General features: G+C 36.2%; 1 protein-coding gene across 2 annotated transcripts in view; it reads right to left on the minus strand.

Moving 5' to 3' along the window:
- The window catches only part of DGKB (diacylglycerol kinase beta), an 804553-nt gene that overhangs the window by 336861 nt on the left and 443169 nt on the right, over positions 1 to 24523 (minus strand). The window lies entirely within an intron of this gene.

Raw genomic sequence — 24523 nt, forward strand, 5'->3', positions numbered from 1 at the left:
ATGCTTCACTTCATCTATTGAGGCCCTAAAGAAATATTTATATAGTGACTAACATTTAGATAACTATGTTTGTAAATCACTTTATAATACACTTTCTTGACTGAAATGTTCAGATAAGATCCCATTTGTCCAAACAGATATTATCTATATGAAGGTAAAATTAAACCAGAGCCCTGTGAAGGCCAAGGAAAAAAAAAAAGGGTCAAATGAGACTGACTGAGTTCACACTGCACAATGTTAATCATAAATAGTAAATAGAAATGGTACAGTTAATATAAACTAATATATGCATGTGCATGGAAACACAAGTAGCAATGGCTTATGCATATTGTGATTACTACATGCCAGTCATAGTTCTTTGAGTTTTACATTAACTCATACACTGCTTCCTACTCTCAAGGACAGGAACTACAGTCATGCCTTTTTACAGAGAAGGAAACCAAGGCACAAAGAGGGCTAAGGAGCTTGCTCACCCAATTGGTAAACAAAGGAGCCTGGACTGAGATCCAAGCTGTCAGACTCCAGAGTGTGTCCCTGTCATTGACCCCATCGCCATCATCATCACTATAGCCATTTCTAAGGTCAAATTAAACGTTTCTGGTATGCACTGCCTTTCCTAACAAGCAAAAGCTGAGCCAGATACAGACTAAACACAGAGTATCCATCTCACATGCTGCCCTAGTTCACAATTTTATGTAACACATATGGATCAGAACTAGAACGTATTACCTTTTGCAGAGAACTCCTTTCTCCACAATTGCTCAAAATCCACACATGGTTTAAGATTAGAAGCCTACTTAAATTCCTCATCCACAGTACATGTAAGCCCCCACTTTTTCCAAGTTTGCTTTACGTTGTTTCACTTTTGTGAAAGACTATTTTCCCTAACCTAAAGAAATCCTGACAGGGTCTTCACTTTCATGGAAAAAGGAGAAAAGCGAAAATAGTGCTCAGGTTGATTTTGTAGTAAGCAGGAGGTACCCCCACAGCAGAGTAACACCTTCAGGCTCCTTCCCTGAGAACTAAACTCGGCATTTCAACAGCAAGTCATCCTAGCTCTGAACTGCACCTGTGAGCATCTCTACTTTATCTTGAATTATCTTGTGTGTCCACTACCAAGCTTTTTAGCTTTACGCCATTTCGGCTTAATAAAAGATTTCATAAGAATGGCCCATTTTCGGGTAGTGAGGGAAACCTGTATTTCTCAATTGTATCTATTACTTATGTCCCTATGGTACAGAACTGGAGTTTTTCCCCTCCTTTCATATCCTCTGATATCTACCCTCACTCTTTTGAACATTTTCTCCATAATTATAGTCTCCCATCTATTCCAGGGGATAAATTCTTCTGTAAAGGACCGGATAGTAAATATTTAGGCTATGCGGATCACATGGTCTCTGTCACAATTCAACTCTGCCCATGTGGTTTGAACACAGGCATAAACAGCAGGAAAACCCAGAAACTTGGCTGTGTTCCAAAAATACTTCCCCCCCCCCCCCCCCCCCCACAAAGTGAGCAGAGAAATGGAACTGGTGTGGGCACCATAGTTTTCTGATCCCTGATCTACCTTGCTCAGCTATACTAGAAAGTGATCATATTTGTGCTGCCTTTCAGAAGGGAAGGATATTCCGAAAATGCTCTTCCATCTAGAGATACCGCTTAATTCTACAGCATTCTCTGTATGTACATGTGGGTTAAGTTGCTTCAGTCATGTCCAACTTTTTGTGACACTATGGACTAGAGCCTGCCAGGCTCCTCTGTCCATGGGACTCTCCATAGAAGAATATTGGAGTGGGTCGTCATGCCCTCCTCCAGGGAGTTCCCAACCCAGGGATTGAACCCATATATATCCCTTATGTCTCCCACATTGGCAGGTGGTTCTTTATCACTAGTGCCACCTATATGCACCTGTCAAACTTATTTTCTCTTCTTGACCGTGATTTTTATCGGAAAATCATCTTGAGCCAATTCTTGTGCTAGCCTTGTTTTCACGAACATCATCAACCAGAGAGGTACAAAAAAACCGATGACATGTCTGATTAAAATCATTCCAGTTTATAGAGACAGAGGTAACTTCCACAACCAGGAATAATAACACAGCTTTGTAATCTAAATTCTGTGCTCTTTTTACTGTATCACATAATTTCTGCATTACATACAAAAATCATATGTGATTATCAGACAGATGCTGCCTTTTTGTTTTTTTGTTTTGTTTGCCATGCAACATGTGGGAACCTTAGTTTCTCAGCTGGGAATTGAACCTGTGCTCCTTGCATTGGAAGCAGAGTCTTAACCCCTGGGCCACCAGGGAAATCCCATGCTATTGACCTGTTAAATACTAAATTTTTCAAAAACCTCCTACTTCATTTTCCACTTCCTGTAAATCACTTAATATTTCTGACCCGCCTTCCTAAATTCCAGAGAATTACTGGCCCCTGTACTATGACATCAGTATTCCTTATACACTTCAAATGATAATACTGATAGTAAATTCTGATGGGAATAAAAAGGAAAGAAAATGATATTACTTTAGCTATATCCTCTGCATTATTCAATTTAATCTTTTAAGAACCCTGAGAATAATAATTCTATTATTATTCTGTAACTGTTTCTGTTAAGTGATAAAATGGTGCTGATTCTAAATAATTTGCCCGAAGTTTCAGAGCTGGTAGAAAGCAGAAATAGAATTCACACACTGTGTTCACTTACTATGACAACATGACAGGCCAGCTTCAAATTTCCGCATCAGTGTACTTTTTCTTATGTAAGCCCTGTTTAGAGTCTCAACAATTCTTAATGAGGACCAGGAAAATTTGCTTGTATCATTTGAACAATAAAGTTAAAAATCACAGAAATAACTTCAATATGAGTTTTATTACTGTTTATGTGCTAGAGAGCTTGAAAAATTCAGAATGAAATTAAAATGCATTTCATTGGTATGGAATCATGAACATTTGTCAAGTTGCTTTGTACAAAATTCTCTAGGTTTTCACAGCTGTGTAAAAGCTCCCTCAAAGAAATAACTGCAGAATGAATAAAAACAGATGTGACATTTTTGCATATTATCAATAAAAATCTCCTTTTATCTTGCCAGTGTCTTACCATAACTTCATTTATGTCATAATTCTGTATATAACATTCATAAAGAAAGTACATGACATATGCAGCACATGTAACAAGGTTTTCTGGTTACTTACATTTCTCTATAGGCTATTTTTGAACAGGAGCTAATTCTGAATGTTTTCTAACTAAAACCCAACCTTTCATGCTGTACACTCAAAGCTACACCAAACATTCTTCACTTTATTAAAAATAAGTCAATCAGAACATTTAAAGGTATTTTAAATGAATGTGCACTGAACAGTCTCCAACTTGGTTCAGGAAATAGATTTAGGAAAGTTTTTAATACTCTGAAAACTTTAAGAAGAGGAAATTACCTTTGGTTATTTAAAGCTAGAGAAAATGAGGCTTTAGAACTTTAAGACAACGTGCTATCATCAAGCACAAGGCAATGAAAGAGTTTTTCTTTTTTAAAAAATCACTTAGTGTTTTGCTTTATAAATTCTGTTTTCACTGTTGGAAATTCAAACACCATAGAGTACTTTTCAAGTGTCTATCTGTGGGACTGAGTGAATTTTGTGTAATATAAAGTTAAAAATGAAATATAATCATTTATAGTACCTGACAATAATTTAAGCTCTCAACATTAGAAATTGAGGATGTTAATATACATGTACAAACTGATTCTATGCGACTTCTGAAAGATTAAACTGCAAGATCTGTGTGGACACAGCGAGAAATTAAATCAGGATATGAATGAGTGTAGTTTTATTAGATAGATGTTCCAGCAAAGCCTAATACTATTGCTTTACCTAAAAAGTTAATCACCTCTTACATTATTTTTCCAGTTGTTAACCTTCCAAAGAGTAATGTTAGCTTAACATTAACCTGGTATATTAGCTGTATTCACCTAAAAGTTCACATAGAAAAATATTTTACAGCTTTTAATTGTTTCAAGTTTGTATAAAGGATTAAATATATTTTAACATGCATCTATATAACAGACATGATTATTTTATTCTAATCTGAAAACCTAATTATCACCTTCTTATGAAGGACAGGGAACAGCTTTAGAGGCAAATTAATGTATCCTATCAGTGGGACAGTTTGTCACTTTATTAAATAATCATCATCTTCACAAACTTGGCAAACAAAATTGTTACAAGCTTTATCAAATGAAGAAAAGAGGTTAGACCCCCTCACACTATTAAACATTAAAATTAACTTCCTGCAGGTTTCTAAACAGTTTACTACACTTTGACTGTGTTGGATCATAAAGTAGAAATGAGAATTTTAATTTCTCTTTATAACATATGAAGCAACCATATTTCACAACAGCTTTTAAAAGTAAACAGATTTCAGAAACTCAACAGATATAGCATGTATTTAATTGTACACAGTTTAAAAGTATGCTGCATGTTACAACAACAAGAAATCAGTGTGTGCTAGTAAAGAGGGCATTTAAAAGGGCCAGCATCATTTAAAACAAATTCATATTACTAAGCAATTACCTAAAATACCTAAAATAAGTCAATAAAGTATGTACATTAAAAAGCTTCTTTGAGCTTAGAAAAATGTTTTCCTTATTTTCTTATCTAAATGGGAAATTTAAGAAAATAATAATAAATATATGTAAAATATGAAATTAGCTAAAATGCTTTAAAAAAATATTACATTTTCTAATATTTATAAGATAATATTTTTGCAAGATCATTAAATATTTTAAGTCCGGGAAGGGAGGGATGTTGAAAAAAAATCTTAGAAATAACTTATATATTATAGCATAGTAATGCTATTGGTCTTTAATTATCTAAGAATTTTTTTAAGTTATATTTTTTCTTAGAATGCCCTCAGTTCCAATTAGACAATTGCTACAGACATTTGGGCTTTTTTTTTTTTTAAATTAGTAATGCTACAATTAAGAAAGCATCAAAACTTTGACATTCAGTTTGGCTTAAGTAACATCCTTTCCACATCAGATTAAATCTGGTCCTGTCTAAGAAATGTGATCGAAACCTCCTTAGTTGATTAGCAGGACCAGGGTACACAAATGTCCTTTGACCTCAACACATATGGTTCAGATTTTGACTTTTTATAACAAACTCTGAAGTGTTCAAATATAACTCAAAGTGCACTTTGCTAAAAGAGATGCATATTTACACAAGAGAAGGGCTACTGGTATAAATATCTACCTTCTGGTACTAACAAAACTCTCTGCAAAACAATTACTTTGCCAGCGAGCTTATTAAGGACTCTCCCTGCCTCGTCTAGATGACAAGGATCGCTGCAATGACTGAGTGCATGTGGGCCACCGCCCTCTGCTGGTTTGATTTTTTAACTTCTTTAAAGAATCATTTCAAGGACTTGTTATAAGGATGTCTTGTCTTTCTTTCTGGAATTAAGACTCAATGGAAAGGAGACTATGTAAGAATGTGAACTTTAAACTTCTTACCCAAAAACAATTAAAGACACAATTTAAAAGCTAATATTCCAAAATAACAAATAATGCTTCTGAAAAAATAGCCTAAATAAGCAAATAAACAAAACAATCTACACAAATGCCTCTTCTAAAACTAGTAATTAATAATGCATATAATTACATATATTACTAGTCATATGTAATATAATTTTATATTATAATATGTAAAAATACATTAATAATTCACTAATGACTTTAAGTCTGTGTCTTCAAAAAGCCACTTATTATAACAAGTATAGTTCAAAGTATCCAAACCCAGTCAAATGACAGAGTTATCACTAATCTGGATTTTACCAATGCTCCAGTTTATAGATGACGCAGCAAGAATGGTTCTTTTAATACCTCTTCATCTCAATCCCAGACATTCCACATAATGCCAGGCCAGTAAAAGGATCTACTGTCTATGGAACTGATCTGGTTTTTCCATAGACAGATATCTCACATTCAACAAGCACAGAATCAAATTCATAATCTTCCTCCCACATACCACCTCTTCTTCCTATATTCGCCTCTTGGTTGGTATTGCCACCATTCTGCCTTCATTCAAATATTTTCATTCCCTATTTCCTTAAAGTTCATATTCACAGCCATATCAATTACTAAGTTTGATAACATTATCTTCTTTTCTAAAAATCCATTTCCTTAGTCTTTATCCTTGTTGTAACCCCTATTGTTGTTTCATATTACCTTAAGGATATAAAGTCCCAGTTTCCAGTGGCACTATCCAAGTTCTCTGTGATCAGAGTATGATCAACAAATACCCTTCAATTATCTATTTTTTACATTTCAAACTCATCCATCCATCCATCCATCCATCCATCCATCCATCCAACCAACCATTCATCCATCTGGAACCATTTATGGTTCCCACTACATATGGGTGTGTTTTATGCCTCATTACCTTAACATATGATATTTTTTCTGTTAACTCCACAATCATCTTTCAGAACCATGTTCAGGAATGACATTTTCTACAAAGCCTTCCCTTGTGCTACCACATGAAAATTATCTCCTCCTTCATGTACTTAGGTATGATGTTGTGATTACTGCATTCATTTCATAGTATGGTAAATATTTTTCCCATGTGTGTACATAGTTGCTAAGCCATGTCTGACTCTTTGTGACCCCATAGACTGTAGCCCACCAGGCTCCTCTGACCATGGGATTTTCCAGGCAAAAATACTAGAATGGGTTGCCATGTCTTCCTCCAGGGGATCTTCCTGGCCCAGGGATCAAATTCACAATCACCTGAATTGGCAGGGGGATTCTTCACCAGTCAGCCACTTGGGAAGTCGCTACTAAACCATAGATTCCATGTCACTGGAATGGTATCAAACTCATCTCTTACCCTGAACAATAAAGATATTTTCTGGTTAGTAGATATGTACTAAATGACTGTTCACCAGAACAGAAGGCTTGTAACTTGCTGAATATGTAAATTAAACAAGTTCCTTATAATTCGAACTCTACCTTCCAACAAAGAGTGGGCATAATAATAGCCCCAATGACATAGGTTTGTATGTAGATTAAATAAAATAATATACAAAAACCATTTGGTAGAGTAACTAGAACATAGTGGAGCCTTTAAGACATTTGTGATGAGTTTTATTATACGACATGGTTAGAACAAAATATTACTATCAGATTTGTAACTACTAGGCTATGAGAATATAAGATGGGTACTAACAAATGTGATGTTATGTTAAGTGTTCATGGTAATCCATGGTATTTCTTCTTAATGAAATAATTTTTCCAATAAATAATTTAAAAATTAATAAAGAGAAACAATACAGTATTTACTAGACTTTGTATTCTTTTATGCATGCCCCATAATTGTTTCAGCTAGTTTATATATATCCGAATATTGTTTAGATAATACAAAACAGGCTAAAACATCTAGTTTGAAATGTAAAAACGCCAATAAATGTAAAGTGACTGAATATGAATATACCTATAGTTTATATTCATAAATTCACAGATTACATGAATTAAAGGACATGAATGTTTCTGTACTTCAGAAATTATCAAAATTCCAAATGACCGTTGTAATTTGAATGTCTTAAAAACTAAAGCAAAATCAATTAAATAAGGGAAAAATGTAATGACAGCAAGATGAAAATATGTAAAAAATACATGTTTAGAACTGAATATGTCTATGTGTAAAAATAAACCAAAACAAATTATTCTGTCAGAATAAATAATGAACTTTTCAGCAAACTAGAAGGGTGACATAAGTGGCATGTGCCCTGCCTAGAGATAAACCGACAACTGAAGATTTAAAGTTACAAAGCTGATAAATGTGGGACTGAGCACTTGTACTATGAACAGGTTTTATTATGTAAGGATTTTTCACACTATCTTTCAGTATTTTTGTTACATCATTAAGCACGCATAATAGAAGATGAAGACCATAGGAATTTAGACATAACTGACTTCTGAAACCTGAGAAAGTGAACCAAGTAGCCTAAAGTCCATGAACAGCCCAGCTCACTTTTATTTAGATTTTGGCAGTTTGCTGACCAACTTCCATTCTCCATTCTTTCTATGTGTAGCGCTCCCCAGGCTTCTAGTGGGCACCTATCCCCACAGTGGGAGACCACATCTTCCTGAGCTCTTGCCTTTCAGGATGGCTGTTTCAGAATCACACCATGAGCAGAAGTGACATGTGTGACTTTCAGAGGAGGTACTTGGTGACGATGCTGTAGGCTGTGGACGTGGCTATGGAGAAGGCTAATTTTTAAGGGTAATATCCTCTTTCCTTCTTACCTCCAACAGAACCAGACACTTCCTCCTAGCAGCACACTGCACTCAATTTTGCAGTTAAATTTAGCGATAGTTTTTACCACATTTTATTGTGATTACATGTTTGGTTTGTCTTCCCCACTGCCCTAGAGGCTTTTCAAGGGCAGGGAGGATATTTAATTATTAACCTCATTTATTTTCCAAGCACTTTTATATTAGAGACCTGGAATAAACATTTCTCTCATGTTACATGACTGAGTGACTAACACACACATTGAATGGAGAGGGTAACACAGAAACATAGACATTGCCATGTGTGAAATAGATGGCTAGTGGGAATCTGCTATATGACACAGGGAGCTCAATCCCTCTGTGACAACCTAGGGGGTAGGATGTGGTGGGAGTGGGAGGGAGGGAGGAGGGAACACATGTATGCTTACGGCTGATCCATGCTGATGCACGGCAGAAACCCACACAGTGCTGTGAGACAATTACCCTTCAATTAAAGATAAACTTAAAAAATAGTGGAAAAATATGAAACTGTGTTAAGGGTGTCTGTGTTAAAATTGTAGAGCTTTTTAAAATTTGGTAGTAATCGTTTTGCTTTTATCAATAGACTATAACTGTGTAAATTTTTAATTTTCTATTGAATAAGATATATGAGTATTCTTGGAATATTAAAACATTCAGCCATAAACTAAGGGGTGATTAATTTTTTGAGAGTCAATGTTCCCCTAAGAGAATTATATATATTTGATGTATATACATGGAACACTTCTAACATTTTAGTTATAGGGTAAATCTATTTGTTGATTAGTTAGACAGCTTCTTAGAAACTTATACTCAAGTTTTCTTTCAGCACTTAGAAAACATTTCAGAGATGAGCCATTGAACACCAAAGACAGAGACAGAGAGAGAGCTAGAAAAAGTGAGACCCAAAGAATTCACATTTACTTAATTATTTGAAGATCCACATTTACCTAATTATTTGAAAATCTAGCTATGCTAGGCCCTATCGTCTTTTATAGAATACAATTATTTTAATGCTGATTGTAACTCCTTTAAAGTTTCCAGGCAGCTTGTAAGTAATTTTATAAATGAGTTTAGGACTTGCACAGATATTCATATACCAATATTCAGAGCAGCGTTATTCACAATAGCTAAAAGGTGAAAAGAACCCAGATGTCCATCAACAAATGAATGAATAAACAAACTGCACTATATTTACACAATGGAAGATTATTCAGCCGTAAAAAGGAAAAGAATTCTGACTACAATACAGTACAATAATGCTACAATATGGGTTAACCCTGAAGACATTATGCTAAGTGAAAGCAGCCTGTCACTAAAGGACAGATATTGTATGGTTCCCCTTACATGCAGGAGTCAGATCAGAGAGACAGAAAGTAGAACGGTGGTCACCAGGGACTGGAGAGAGGGGAGAAAGGGGATTATTGCTTTAAGGGTACAGAGCGTTACTTTGAGAAGAAAGAAAAGTTCTGGAGACAGATGATGGTAAGGGCTTCCCTGGTAGCTCAGACAGTAAAAAAATCTGCCTACAGTGTGGGAGATACAGATTCAATCCCTGGGTCAGGAAGATCCCCTTAAGAAGGGAATGGTTACCTACTCCAGTGTACTTGCCTGGAGAGTTCATGGACAGAGGTGCCTGGTGGGCCCCAGTCCATGGGGTTGCAGAGAATTGGACATGACTGAGTAACTGGAATGGTTACACAGTGATGTGAATGTACCAAACGACACTAAACTGTACACATAAAAGTAATTAAAGCAGTACAGTTTTCCTATATGTATTTTACAATTTTAAATAGTTAAAAACACAAAATATAAATCAAATTTTGAAAAAAAAATTCATCAAAAGAAAATAAACATCTGACATTTACGACCTTATGGCAGAAAGTGAAGAAGAACTAAAAGGCCTCTTGATGAAAGTGAAAGAGGAGAGTGAAAAAGTTGGCTTAAGGCTCAACATTCAGAAAACTAAGATCATGGCATCCAGTCCCATCACTTCATGACAAATAGATGGAGGAACAGTGGAAACAGCAGCTGACTTTAATTTTTCTGGGCTCCAAGATCACTGCAGATGGTGACTGAAGCCATGAAATTAAAAGACGCTTAGTCCTTGAAGGAAAGCTATGACCAACTGAGACAGCATATTAAAAAGCAGAGACATTACTTTGCCAACAAAGGTCCATCTAGTCAAGGCTATGGTTTTTCCAGTGGTCATGTATGGATGTGAGAGTTGAACTATAAAGAAAGCTGAGTGCAGAAGAATTGATGCTTTTGAACTGTGGTGTTGGAGAAGACGCTTGAGAGTCCCTTGGACTGCAAGGAGATCCAACTAGTCCATCCAACAGTCCTGGGTGTTCATTGGAAGGATTGATGTTGAAGCTGAAACTCTAATACTCTGGCCACCTGATGCTAAGAGCTGACTCATCTGAAAAGACCCTGATGCTGGGAAAGATTGAGGGCAGGAGGAGAATGCGATGACAGAGGACGAGATGGTTGGATGACATCACCAACTCAATGAACATGGACTTGGTGGACTCTGGGAGTTGGTGATGGACAGGGAGGCCTGGTGTGCTGCAGTTCATGGGGTCACAAAGAGTCAGACACGACTGAGCAACTGAACTGAACTGATGACTTTATCAAAAGTCACACAAGTGTGTCTACATTAATAGTCTTTATTCAGCATAAAAAAATTTGTCATGCATTGTATATGATGAAGCTTACATTGAAAAAACTGAAGTCTGAAAACTGAAAATTTTGAATTATGAAACAACCATAACTAGATTTGAGAAGTAAAACTAGGAAATTTTAACAACTATAAAGCACATTGGAAATAGCAATCAGTAAGGTCTTCCTTTATTTTTTAATATTTTCATGGCTTAATGCAATTGTCATTCTTTCCCAGGCATGACCAACTCCAACATTAGTTTCCTAAGTACATTGCTCTTTATTGTCAAATTGCTTTGAAGTGCCATAAAACTGCATACTCTTAAATAAAGCTTTTCTGTTGTTTCAGATCACTTCAGAGATTCTGTAATATCAGAATTATGATGACAAGATAAATATCATGCCCTGAGTTTTTCAGGCTTCCACTTTTGATATTCACAAGCCAGGATTATGAAATTTTAAAATCTATTCTCAACCTTTTATCTCTGACATGAACTTCAAGCATTCTGAAATTTAATAACTGAGATTTGTGACCCCTTCCTCCCGAACCTTATCATGAAGTAGTTGCTGTTGCTCAGTCGCTAAGTCGTGTCTAAGTCGTTGTGACCCCATGGACTGCAGCATGCCAGGCTACCCTGTCATTCACTATCTCGCAGTGTAGACAATGCACTAAAATACGGTTTGGAAAAAGGAAGAGCCTGGAAGTTAAATCAAAATTCTTCAAGGAATTAAAAACATACCAAAGACTGATCCTCTAAAAAATATACAAAATGAAAGCATCAGGTAGTTCAGGAGCCTAAAACCCAGTTGAGTGAAACAAGAGGGAACCATCCTAAGGAAGCAGTAACTCAGTCAATATCATCCTCATGAACCGTAACAGCCAATCTAAAAGGCAGGGAGATGCAGAAACAGCAAGGGACAAAGAAAACGTCAGATGTCAGGCCAGGAAACAAATCATGGATGGCCTTATAAACTAGTGGGGATTTGAGAAATTAATGAGCTTGATAAAGGAAGGTGGGGTAACTTTTTAAAAAGATCACTCTCAAAGAAGTTTCTGGAAAGACTCTCAGAAATAATTTATTCATTATTTAATGATAACAAGAGGATCATTAAAGTAGTTGTTCCTTCTTCAGAAGTTCTGAGATACAAGTCATTATCCCAATAGAGCTTGGGATAAAGTGCCAGTAATTTTCCCAAAATAACAATCTACTCTTAAAATTTAAGTTGTCCTTTAAGTTACAATAGCCTGTTTTCCAAACCAGGTCAAGTCAGTTCTGTATATAGACATGAAATAGTGTCTGTGTTATTTATATAACCTATCTAAAGAAGATTATATGTAAAATCTAGCATTCCATTTGTCACCCTCACCCATCCTTAGCAAATTATAGGCACCTAATAAGCACAGAGAAGATTTGAGTACCTGGGACAGGTTTCAAACTCAGCAACCATGGTTAGCAGTAACTGGTATTAGTGAAACACAATCAGCATTAAGAATACTGAAATGTTACCAGATGTAGAGGATCCAGAAAATGAAGAAGGCAACTGGGAATTCCAACAGAAGATCTAAGTCAAGAACCAAAAGAAAGTAAGTGTCATAGGGACAAGGGCAGGGCATGAAGATAGTGTGGAGACATCATTTACTCCTGACTATGCTTATGTTTGAAGGGCATGAGCTTTGGTTCTCCTACTATGAAGTGTTTTGTGGACAGTAACCACGTCTACTACACGTCTACTACTACTACAAAATAAAGACAGCAATAGTTACAGAGCAGCCTTTCTTTAAGGACTAAAGAAGATATCATATGATAAACTCAATTTAATGATGTGAATCCTAAAGGAAATCAACCATAAGTATTCATTGGAAGGACTAATGCTGAAGCTGAAGCTCCAACACTTTGGCCACCTGATGTGAAGAGCCAATCGACTCACTGAAAAAGACCCTGATGCTGGAAAAGATTGAGGGCAGGAGGAGAAAGAGGTGACAGAAAATGAGGTGGTTGCATGGCATCACCAAGTCAATCGACAGGAGTTTGAGCAAACTCCAGGAGATAGTGAAGGACAGGGAAGCCTGGCGTGCTGCATGCGCGCCATGGAGTCACAGAGTCGGACATGACTGAGGGACCGAACAAGAGCAACAGTGATGTGAAAGCGTCATTCCTAAGTAACAGTAGCTTTTATTAAATGGTATGCTGTGATATTTTTCCCATTAAACGCTAAGCTGCTTTGAAACAAGACCTTAGTGTTCTTCATCACTGAATCCCTTCTGTGAAGGTTACAGAATATATTTTAGTATTCCTCTGGAAAGTGACATCAATGTCTCCTTCCTTTGAATCAGACTAAGCCCTTGGCTACTTCAATCAACAAAAAGTACAGTGAACATGAAACTCTGTGACTTGCAAAGCTAAGTGATACAGCTTTTCCCTGTCTTCTCAGGACACTAATGTTGGAGGCCTGAGCTGCGTGGTAGAAGTCTGGTTGTCCTAGACCACCAGACTCTGAAAATGACCAGGCCACAGGGAGAAGTCATTTGGAGGTACTGGTGATAGTTAATTTTACATGATAATTTGGTCACAGGGTGCTCCAATTAAACATCATGTCTGGGTGTGTTTGTGATAGTGTTTCTGGATGAGACTAGCATTTGAATTGGTGGATTCAGTAAAGTAAGATACTCTCCCCATTGTGGGTGGGCATTATCCATACTGTGAAGGACCTGAATAGAATAAAAGGCAAAGGAAAGAGGAATTTGCCCCTTTTCCCCTGCCTCACTGACTGGGACATCTTATCTTCTCTGGCCTTCAAACTGAGATTATCACCATCTGCTCCTTTGAGCCTTTGGCTCAAACTGAATTACACCAGTGTTTTCCTGGGTCTCCAGACTGCAGAAGGTAAATTCTGGGACTTTTCAGTCACTACAGTCGCATGGGTGGTACCATATACTGGTTCTATTTCTATGGAGACCCTGACTAGTAAACGCTTCAGATAAGGTCTCAGCCAACAACTGGCATCACCCACCAGACACCCTCCATTGTTTAGTTGCTAAGTCGCGTCTGACTTTGTGATCCCATGGACTGCAGCCTAGCAGGCTCCTCTGTCCATGGGATCTCCCAGGCAAGAATACAGGAGTGGGTTGCCATTTCCTCCTCCAGGGGATCTTTCCAAATGAGGGACCGAACCTGTGTTTCCTGCATTGGCAGGAACCTGTGTTTCCTGCATTGGCAGGAACCTGTGTTTCCTGCATTGGCAGGCAGATTCTTTACTGCTGAGCCACCAGGGAATGGTGGCCATCTACTAGCTATCAAGTCACTTCCAACCAGTGAGCCTTCCCAGCTGAAGACCAAGACACGGTGAAGCAAAAAAAAAGCCATCGTTGCTTCATCTTGTTTGAACTGCTGACCCATGGAAGTTATGCATATAACAAAATGGTTGCTTTACATTGCCAAGCCCTCAAGTACATATTATTTAGCAGTAGTAAAGGAAAGAGATTTTGATACCTGGAAGTGAAAGGCAGCAAAACAGAAAACATGTGACAACTGCTTTGGAACTGAAGGCTGAAAAGAACCTAGGGGAGACAGGAGGACACTGACAAGCCTTAGGATACTGCTAGTGAGGGCTTCAACAATACAGGAACAATGTTACTGGAAAAGAGAAGAAACTGAACTCTTATGGTGGCAAAAAGCTTCTTATGGAGCAATAGCAAAGAGAATACCTTGGTGATACTTAGCATATTTTTGGCCCCTTGTAAGTGTTTGCCAAACAAAATCTTAACAAATACAATAAAGTTACACCATGTTTGCCATTTTCCTTGATAGAAGCTGAGGTGGAGAGGGAGATAACTTCTAAGAAGCTAAAATTAAAAATTCATAATAAATCAAGAATTTTTGTACTTCTACTTTCTAAGTCTCCTCAGAAATGTATCCATTAAGGAAAGATTTTTCTTCACATTTTAGGGCTAGTACATAGAATAATGAGGGTGACTTAAATAAGATTCCCGACTTTGTGAAAATACTGGTCATGTAGAAATACAAAGCAGAAAACACAAACTTAAAGATGCTGCATATTTGAGAATATCATCTTTACCTCCAAAGAAAAATGTTATGTGGGAAAACCTTTTTTTTAAAAAAGTAAATCTGCCATTCAAGGTTACTCTTTTAAAATTAATTATATTTAGTCAGAAAATAATGCTGAACATATCCATATGAGAACATGTATCCCAAAAGGAAAAGCATTAGGAACTAATGCTTAGGTGGAGCAAGAAGCGATGGAGAGCATCTAATTAGTTCCAATTAGCCATGCAGGAGGATTCCTCTCCAGGTAAAAGTACCTTATAATGAGGTGATTAACCTCTTTAGAAAGAGTTCAAGATAGACTTACTTTACACTTAATATGTCCCATAAAGAACTGGTAAAACAAGGGTCCTCAAGGATCCACGCCAGGGATAATTTTTAACAGGAATCAATAGATTTTATTTTGGAAGACCCCAAAATATTTCTATTGTATTACTGATGGAATAAATCCTAAAGCATCCGGATACTATAAATGAGGCATTTAAACTTCACATCAAATTAACTAACTTATCTGGGACTAACTTCATCTATACTAAAGAATGTAGGAATTGAACTCTTAACGAATTACAAATGCTAGCCTCTAGATTACTGGTAAACATTAAAGGAAAAAGAAACTTCTGGTTTCACACTGGTTAGTGTTACAAGCTCTTTCCCCAAAGTCTTCTGTCCACTGTCTAATTAGTGCAGTGGATCCCCTCAGCCCCTAGAGCACACTTGGTTCTTGTTAGACTAATGCTAAACCAGGGAGAAGGCCTGAACACAAAGGAAATGGAGGTTTCAGTGTTTCTAACACTAAAACATTTGGAAAATTGAGGATAGGGTTCTTAGAGCTCTATCCTCAATTCAGAGCTTAAAAAACAGCAGCTTTAACTTATTCAGTTTTTCTCTTAAAATTGATCATTTATCATGGACTGCTTGAAATTATATATATATATATATATATATATATGTACACATTTATATATACTACATATATATGCTGTCAGCTTAACAAGAAATAATTTATTGTTTCAATTTGATAATTATTTTCTGAAAGATTCCATGTACACAAAGAATCTATAATAATGAGCAGAAATTCTTTTTAAATTGCCTTCTGTTTAAATTCTTCCCTGTAAGAAAATACTTCATATCTTTGATTATTTATGTCTTGGATTATTCATTTGTGACTTTTCAAACATCATCTCTGAATTAACCACTGTTACTTCACAAATCTGGTTTCTTAATTTGGTATCCTAGGAATTGTGTTTGTGTGTGAGTCCAAAGTTTTGCATAAAACACTTGCAAATTCATGTAAAGCAAAAACACAAATCTGAGAATAGAGAGGCAAAATCAAGGAAGAAAAATCTGGAATATTTGCATGGAGATGATACTAATAAAATACCTAAAAGTATCTTGCAAACAAAAACTAGGAATGTTTCCTCTTCAGCTAAATCAGATAATATATAAGCAACCCTTACAATATTCTTTAGAGCTCAATGTTCACCTTAGCTTTGGAGCCCCATAAAATATCCCTCTGTACTGTTATAATGTTTGGCTTCTTCAGCGTTACTGGTTGGGGCATAGGCTTGGACTACCGTGATATTGAATGGTTTGCCTTGGAAACGAACAGAGATCATTCTGTCGTTTTTGAGACTGCGTCCAAGTACTGCATTTCAGACTCTTTTGTTGACCATGATGGCTACTCCATTTCTTCAAAGGGATTCCTGCCCACAGTTGTAGATATAATGGTCATCTGAGTTAAATTCACCCATTCCAGTCCATTTTAGTTCACTGATTCCTAGAATGTCGACATTCACTCTTGCCATCTCCTGTTTGACCACTTCCAATTTGCCTTGATTCCTGGACCTAACATTCCAGGTTCCTATGCAATATTGCCCTTTACAGCATCGGACCTTGCTTCTATCACCAGTCCCACCCACAACTGGGTATTGTTTTTGCTTTGGCTCCAAGGGCTGGAAAAGGTCCATTTTCATTCCAATCCCTAGGAAAGGCAATCCCAAAGAATGCTCAAACTACCGCACAATTGCACTCATCTCACACGCTAGTAAAGTAATGCTCTAAATTCTCCAAGCCAGGCTTCAGCAATATGTGAACCGAGAATTTCCAGATGTTCAAGCTGATTTTAGAAAAGGCAGAGGAACCAGAGATCAAATTGCCAATATCCGGTGGATCATCGAAAAAGCAAGGGAGTTCCAAAAAAAATCTATTTCTGCTTTATTGACTATGCCAAAGCCTTTGACTGTGTGGATCACAATAAACTGTAGAAAATTCTGAAGGAGATGGGAATACCAGACCACCTGACTTGCCTCTTGAGAAACCTGTATGCAGGTCAGGAAGCAACAGTTAGAACTGGACATGGAACAACAGACTGGTTCCAAATAGCAAAAGGAGTAGGTCAAGGCTGTACATTGTCACCCTGCTTATTTAACTTATATACAGAGTACATTATGAGAAACACTGGGCTGGAAGAAGCATAAACTGGAATTAAGATTGCCAGGAGAAATATCAATAACCTCAGATATGCAGATGACACCACCCTTATGGTGGTGAAGTGAAGTGGAACTAAAGTGAAGAGGAACTAAAAAGCCTCTTGATGAAAGTGAAAGAGAAGAGTGAAAAAGTTGGCTTAAAGCTCAACATTCAGAAAACTAAGATCATGGCATCTGGTCCCATCATCTCATGGGAAATAGATGGGGAGACAGTGGAAACAATGTCAGACTTTATTTTTTGGCTCCAAAATCACTGCAGATGGTGACTGCAGCCATGAAATTAAAAGACACTCCTTGGAAGGAAAGTTATGACCAACCTAGATAGCATATTAAAAAGCAGAGACATTACTTTGCCAACAAAGGTCCGTCTGGTCAAGGCTATGGTTTTTTCAGTGGTCATGTATGGATGTGAGAGTTGGACTGTGAAGAAAGCTGAGTGCCGAAAAATTGATGCTTTTGAACTGTGGTGTTGGAGAAGACTCTTGAGAGTCCCTTGGACTGAAAGGAGATCCAACCAGTCCATCCTGAAGGAGATCAGTCCTGGGTGTTCATTGGAAGGACTGATGCTGAAGCTGAAACTTCAATACTTTGGCCACCTCATGTGAAGAGTTGACTCACTGGAAAAGACCCTGATGCTGGGAGGGATTGGGGGCAGGAGGAAAAGGGGACGACAGAGGACGAGATGGCTGGAAGGCATCACCGACTCGATGGGCATGAGTTTGAGTAAACTCCGGGAGTCTGTGATGGACAGGGAGGCCTGGCGTGCTGCAATTCATGGGGTCGCAAAGAGTCGGACACGACTGAGAGACTGAACTGAACTGAACTGACCTGAGCTGTTATAATGTAGACTTTTCTCCCAGTTTACATTCTTTCCCAGGACCTAGAACCATTTATGGTTTTTGTATAACCCCAAATTAATTTTCCTCATTTGCCTTAGAGAGTTTAAAAATTCAACATCTGGTGTGATGTCCATCACATGAAAAGAACTACTTATTAAATGTCTACAGAATAGTCAACCAAATCAATAGCAGATACCCGTATTTTATCCAACTTCAAGACCATCACTATTCCTTTTGTTACTCCCCTACAGTGTCAAAAATAAAAGAAAAAAGAGAGAGCAGGAATAAGAAAGCTGGAAAGAATGAAGAAAAGACAGAGTGAGAAGCAAAGATGGAAGAAAAGTTACTGAATCTTTTCCTGATTTATATTCCAGTTCTCACTCACTCTAAGCTAAACAGTTATCTTACAAAAATGGTTTTGAACAACTCTGATATAAAAGTTAGCATGTCACTTTAATGGTACCAGGAAATAATGCACAAAGATTCAGGGAAATCAAATCTCGTGTCAGCGTGCACAGGACTTTAACTCGCTTAACCATTTATGTTTTCATCTGTTCAGATCATCATATATTTAATGAGTTTCAACATACAAATGAAACTATATGGATAGGATAGCATAGTAACTAAATTATTTTAACTTTTATATTACAAATACAGAAATAAGATATGAAAAACTTAATAGAAGTATGATATGAAAAGCTGAAACTTTAATGTACACAAATAAATAAATCTATGGAACACAAATGTATATTTGCATCCCCATGTACTATATAGCCTGCCGGGGTTCTCTGCCCATGGAATTCTACAGGCAAGGATATTGGAATGGGTAGCCATTCCCATTTCCAGGGAATCTTCCTGACCCAGGGATAGAATCTGGGTCTCCTGCACTGCAGGCAGATACTTTACCAACTAAGCCACCAGGGAAGGTGTGCATATATGTACACAGAAGTATAAATCTATAGTTTATATACCCATCTATTTATTTGCACAATATGTCTTATATGAGGATAATACTTTAGCCATCTGGAAAAGCTGACCTAATAATGCTTATACAAAAGACAAAAAAAAATGTTATTTAAATGATACAATTGAGTAGTCATTCTAAGTGCCAATGAAAAATGAGTAAGTTTTGTTTTTAAAAACAGACCAAAGTTGGTTAGGTACAGAGAAAATAAAGACATAAAAATGCTTTAGGTCATGACAACCTCATGGGTATATAATTCTCTCCAAAACATCCCTGTTCAATGTGAATAATTCTAATGAATACAGCTTTATTCAAAATATGAAATGACAAATGTTCAAAATTTTAATATCAACAGTGTCGTTTCCCTAGTTGGTTTTTTTAAAAATGGCATAATTTACAAATGTGGAAGTTTACAATGAAGCATAATCTGTATTTTTAAAAAGAAAAAAATATTTCACTATACAATAATGAAGTTGTCTTGATTGGTGGATGCAAAAGTGGGGTCAAAGGCCTAAAATAAAATGCCACACAGAATTTGAACAGAATTTGAATTGTTTGCGAAGTTTTGAACATTTATTTTATTGAATTCTAAGAATATATTGGGCTTCTCAGGTGGCACGAGTGGTAGTGAATCCAGCTGCCAATGCAGCAGACTAGAGACATGGGTTCGATCCCTGAGTCAGGAAGATCCCCTGGAGAAGGAAATAGCAACCCATTCTGGTATTCTTGCCTGGAAAATTCCATGCAGAGGACTCCTGTGGGCTACAGTCAATGAAGTGGCAAAGAAATGGACATGACTAATCAACTGAACAGACACACACAAGAATATATTATGACTAGTTTTCACTGATAAAAAATACCTGTGTAGTAAAATATCTCTTCAGATTGTTATAATTTAGGCAAGATTTAATTTTATTAATCAATTGATATTAATTAATATTAATAAAATTAATATTAAAATAATTAATAATTAATATCACATGATATACAAATGCAAAATAATTATTGTATATACATATATGCACAGAAGGTAAGACAGAGTGATCTTGCCTATTCACTCTTTAGTTAAACACCATCACAGGGTGCATGCTGGCTCAGTTACTTCAGTCGTATCTGACTCTGCAACACTATGGACTCTAGCCCGCCAGGCTCCTCTGTCCATGGGGATTCTCCAGGCAAGAATATTGGAATGGGTTGCCATGCCCTCCCCCAGGGGATCTTCCCCACCTGGGGATCAAACCCATGTCTCTGATGTCTCCTGCACTGGCAGGCAGGTTCTTTACCACTAGCCACCTGGGAAATCCCAAGGTAATATTAGTAACTAAGAATTACATACTGCTAACCCATAAAGTTGATAATACAAGTGCTAATCCAAATCTGTAAGTGTTGTTCATTAGCAAAGCATTCACAGTGCTCAGGGATCTATATTGTAAAAATTTGTTAACACTGTTGGCTGAGGTCTTGGGATATTAAATACATGAATACAGAAAAATCTTTTATTACCTGAAAGAATAGTTATTTAGAATCAAGACTCATTGTACGCATATTTCAACTCTCTTTCCATTATCTTTCTCAGGAATAAGTAGTAAAGATATTTAAAAAACAAATATAACACTTAATAATGTATAATTTAATGAATACATTTAGTAAGTATCTAGTGAGTGCTCACTATATTCCATGCACTACCTAGATACTGAAGTCTCAGACAGAGAGTCTCATTCCATGATCTCTCAAAGCCTATTGTCAGGGAAAGAAGTCAAGAATCACTGCACAGCATGAGTGTGCTCTTAAAGGCAGAGGCAAATCTAAATTCATGTTGACTATTAATCTGAGTAATCTGCAGAGCACAAGTTCTTTTCAGAATTAGGTTTTATTAATATAGTGCTGGTGGCTTACTCTCTAAGTTGTGTCTGACCCTTGGGACCACATGGACTGTAGCCCACCAGGCTCCTCTGTCCAAGGGATTCTCCAGGCAAAGAAACGAGTGGGTTGCCAATTCCTTCTCCAGGGGATCTTCCTGACCCAGGAATCGAACCCAGGTCTCCTGCATTGCAGGCAGATTCTTTACCGACTGAGCTGTGAGGGAGGCCCCTTATTAATACGGTAGTATCAAATTATCAGTCTGGAACACTAATTTTTCAGTTTTGTTTCTTCTCACACATTTAGAAGGCAAGGCTCTCTGTCATACCTTATATCACTACCTAGACTCTTAGTTAAACTGCACTATTAAAATTTACATACCAATTTAAGTTTTCTACTTACAGATTTCTTCATAAAACAGCAGAAAGTAGGACAGAAATAAGGGACATAGCTCTTGAACAGGGGACTAAGAAAATGATCTTTGTTTCATTCAGGGAGTTAGAGACAAGATACTTTTAAGTGATCAATGTGACTTAATGAAAGAGCATCTCTGTGGAGGACTGCTAGCCCTCAGTGTTTGATAGCAGGTACATTAAGTGTTGTATATTAAGAATTGGAATTTGTACTTTAAAAACAAGTTATGACTACATTATTAAGAAATTTCTGTAAGTCACTAAGGCTTTTTCTATAGTTAGCTGCATTTTGCATAATACTTATAAGTCCCTGTCAATGTTACACAGATTTACACATAGAATTCAACCATTTTCTCCAAATTATTATAACCCTTCATAATTACGTTAATAGATATTTTAGTGTGTTTAGGTATAGTTAATTTTTTTAGGAAAAGCAAAAACTTAAAATGCTTCTTCTAAATAAAATTGGAAAAGGTATAATGAATTTTAATTATGAGCATAAGACATAGTAGCACAGACACTTCAAGAATTATTTTTTCCTAAAAGGACAGAAATATTTATTTAAATTCAGTTTGATTAAAGACTATCTTAAAGTTTAGAAAGTTGAAAAGCACATTTCCTTTTAACAGTTAACATAGATTCATGTCGAAATTTGGAAAAAAGTATGATATAAACCTCTCAACTAGCACTCGCTTAAGCACCACCAGAGAAATCATTATCTTTCCCAGTTCTTTCAATTTCTGTCATAAGAAGCATAGAGAACAGAACTATATATTTTGGTAATTAATTTCCTTAAGATAATGTTAGAAATATCATGTTCTTTAAAATATAAATGAATTTCAAGGTGAGCATGCTAGAGGATAATATTAATGGCGCATGATTTATTGTGACAAGAGATCTGATCTGAAACACCGTTATTAGGAGTACTTAAAAAAAATCCATTTGCAAATTCCTGAAAATATGAAAGTGCTACAGCTGAACCTGTATCAATGTTGAAATCTAGAAAGTTGTCCTTGTGAGGATGAAAGAGCTTGTGCACACTATCTGGCATTCCTGCTCATATAAATTTATCAGAAAATGTTCATATTCTGAATATGCTGCATTGCAGCATAGGGAATTACCTAAATGCTCATAACACTGAGTGAAGACAATCTAGAAAAGTACAGACTCAGTATATATGAACAATTAACTTGGCAATGTATATAATTTTAGGGCTGACTGTTACCTTAAAAATATAGTCAGGGATAATGCACTGAGCAACTACTGATGTAACTGGCATTCTCTGAACTCATACTAGAAGCATGTGAGCTGTGTCAATACAGAAGGGATTTTCTATGTTATTACTATGCCAAATGAAATACTCCGTTTAAATTATATAAGCAAGAGTGACTTGTGACTTAAATTTACACTGAAGCTTTAGTAAGATGCAAGTTTGCATCTTCTAAACACTTTGGGATACACAAACACACTGTAGTCAATGACATCTGACCACATGTGAGGCAGTGAGCAATGTCATAGATTAGTACTGCAGCTAATAATAAAAAACTTAAAATAGACATATATGAATAATAGAAGTCTTCATTATTAAAATAATTAAAACTATTCAGGAGAACAGAATTGATTAGCTTCGAAAGAGCATCGTAAATACTGGCATTCTAATAAAGGCCATCAAATTGGGCATCTCAAATATATCGATACACTGCTCTGTACTCTTCTCCTTCTCCCTCCCCGTCCCACATGTCTCTCTTTCTGTTTCTCTGGTTTTCTCCCCTCTCTCTCATCCTATCTCTGTTGAATAAGTTTGGAACAAAAATTTCCCCCCTTAAGCATATTTTAATGCCTTTAACGGGCTTTTAAATTGTAAAACTCCTAAAGGGGCGCACTGGATGCAGTATTTCTCAAATAGCGTCTTTTTGGCTTGAAATCTATTTTAATAAATGAGTATCAACACATGAAAGATTCACAGAATGGCACTGGGGTAAGCATAAGAGAGTTGACTCTATAATGTGGCTTTATGTGCATTAATACATGTGTTCATTTCCTGTATAACCAAGATGGATCAAGTGCTAAAATACTTATAAATATAATTTTATTGTTACATCATTTTTACATCAGTTTCATGAAATAAAATTAAATCTTAAAAAATGAAAAGGTATATTCTAGATATAAAGAAAAAAGGTGCAAAGTTTTAAAGAAACTTGGACTTAATTTTGTAATATACATAGCATAAAATTAAAATATTGCAATAAAAACTCAGTATCCATCCCATCCACTTCTTTCCCTTTTCCAGAAGAAACCAAAGTTAAAAGATTTTTTCAAATTTTTCTAAAGATTATGCACATACACATATCTATTACATGCTTTTTTCCATTTTCCTTAAGACAAAATCATAGATGCCTCAACTATGAAAGAAAAAGCAAACCACAGCATCATGATTTGTCATCTGTAGGGTTAGAAAGATCTCAAGGTGATATCTGGGGAACATTTTAGATAAACATTTTCATATGTCTTGCTAAAACATTTAAATAGATCAATATAATGAAAAATTAAGTAGGATCTTGCATGAAACTATTTAATATGATAATTCTTATATAAAGTAGTACACTAAAGTCTATTGTTAAAACATCTAAAATAAATTTAAAATACATTTTAAATACATTCATTTATTATGGAATCACATGGAAGAAAATTACGTCAATCTCCTGGTGTATAACAAAACTGAAATAGAAAAATTTCCAGTAGTTGTAAGTGCTCTATAACACTCATGGTATAATGTTAACCTAGCCAGATAGAGAGACCCCAGGGCCTTTGACTTTGAACATTAATATATAAATCACTTAAATATGTATATATAAATGTTGATTATTATTTTGCAACTGTGAAATGAACAGAGTAGAAATGGGTATAATTAAACAAAATATC

Source organism: Muntiacus reevesi, chromosome 6 (assembly GCF_963930625.1).
Source record: "Muntiacus reevesi chromosome 6, mMunRee1.1, whole genome shotgun sequence".
Classification (NCBI taxonomy): domain Eukaryota; kingdom Metazoa; phylum Chordata; class Mammalia; order Artiodactyla; family Cervidae; genus Muntiacus; species Muntiacus reevesi.